Genomic DNA, 2,154 nt, shown 5'->3' on the forward strand with positions numbered 1-2,154 from the left:
ATAAAAGTCCATTTTCTGGCTAAACTAGAAGCCCTAGGGCCTAAAGGATTAAAATCTGTGATCACTTATATTTCCTACCAAAAATCGATTTTTGAGTGAAAACATAAAAGTCCATTTTCTGGCTAAACTAGAAGCCCTAGGGCCTAAAGGATTGAAATCTGTGATCACTTATATTTCCTACCAAAAATCGATTTTTGAGTGAAAACATAAAAGTCTATTTTCTGGCTAAACTAGAAGCCCTAGGGCCTAAAGGATTGAATTCTGTGATCACTTATATTTCCTACCAAAAATCGATTTTTGAGTGAAAACATAAAAGTCCATTTTCTGGCTAAACTAGAAGCCCTAGGGCCTAAAGGATTGAATTCTGTGATCACTTATATTTCCTACCAAAAAACGATTTTTGAGTGAAAACATAAAAGTCCATTTTCTGGCTAAACTAGAAGCCCTAGGGCCTAAAGGATTGAAATCTGTGATCACTTATATTTCCTACCAAAAACGATTTTTGAGTGAAAACATAAAAGTCCATTTTCTGGCTAAACTAGAAGCCCTAGGGCCTAAAGGATTAAAATCTGTGATCACTTATATTTCCTATCCAAAAGTCGATTTTTGAGTGAAAACATAAAAGTCCATTTTCTGGCTAAACTAGAAGCCCTAGGGCCTAAAGGATTGAATTCTGTGATCACTTATATTTCCTACCAAAAACGATTTTTGAGTGAAAACATAAAAGTCCATTTTCTGGCTAAACTAGAAGCCCTAGGGCCTAAAGGATTGAAATCTGTGATCACTTATATTTCCTACCAAAAAACGATTTTTGAGTGAAAACATAAAAGTCCATTTTCTGGCTAAACTAGAAGCCCTAGGGCCTAAAGGATTAAAATCTGTGATCACTTATATTTCCTATCAAAAGTCGATTTTTGAGTGAAAACATAAAAGTCCATTTTCTGGCTAAACTAGAAGCCCTAGGGCCTAAAGGATTGAAATCTGTGATCACTTATATTTCCTACCAAAAAATCGATTTTTGAGTGAAAACATAAAAGTCCATTTTCTGGCTAAACTAGAAGGCCTAGGGCCTAAAGGATTGAAATCTGTGATCACTTATATTTCCTACCAAAAAACGATTTTTGAGTGAAAACATAAAAGTCCATTTTCTGGCTAAACTAGAAGCCCTAGGGCCTAAAGGATTGAAATCTGTGATCACTTATATTTCCCACCAAAAATCGATTTTTGGGTGAAAACATAAAAGTCCATTTTCTGGCTAAACTAGAAGCCCTAGGGCCTAAAGGATTGAATTCTGTGATCACTTATATTTCCTACCAAAAATCGACTTTTGAGTGAAAACATAAAAGTTCATTATCTGGCTAAACTAGAAGCCCTAGGGCCTAAAGGATTAAAATCTGTGATCACTTATATTTCCTATCAAAAGTCGATTTTTGAGTGAAAACATAAAAGTTCATTTTCTGGCTAAACTAGAAGCCCTAGGGCCTAAAGGATTGAATTCTGTGATCACTTATATTTCCTATCAAAAGTCGATTTTTGGGTGAAAACATAAAAGTCCATTTTCTGGCTAAACTAGAAGCCCTAGGGCCTAAAGGATTAATATCTGTGATCACTTATATTTCCTACCAAAAATCGATTTTTGAGTGAAAACATAAAAGTCCATTTTCTGGCTAAACTAGAAGCCCTAGGGCCTAAAGGATTGAATTCTGTGATCACTTATATTTCCTACCAAAATCGATTTTTGAGTGAAAACATAAAAGTCCATTTTCTGGCTAAACTAGAAGCCCTAGGGCCTAAAGGATTGAAATCTGTGATCACTTATATTTCCTCCCAAAACGATTTTTGAGTGAAAACATAAACTTTTTGCTAACTAGAAACCTAGGCCTAAGTTCTTGATCACTTATTTCCACCAAAAATGATTTTGGGTGAAACATAAAATCATTCGCTAACATAGGCTGGCCTAAAGATTGAAATCTGTGATCACTTATATTTCCTACCAAAAATCGATTTTTGAGTGAAAACATAAAAGTTCATTTCTGGCTAAACTAGAAGCCCTAGGGCCTAAAGGATTAAATCTGTGATCACTTATATTTCCTACCAAAAACCATTTTTGAGTGAAAACATAAAAGTCTATTTTCTGGCTAAACTAGAAGCACT

This window comes from Lucilia sericata, unplaced genomic scaffold (assembly GCF_015586225.1).
Source record: "Lucilia sericata isolate MDLA Ls3-8-SP2 unplaced genomic scaffold, ASM1558622v1 Contig002900F_arrow, whole genome shotgun sequence".
Lineage (NCBI taxonomy): Eukaryota > Metazoa > Arthropoda > Insecta > Diptera > Calliphoridae > Lucilia > Lucilia sericata.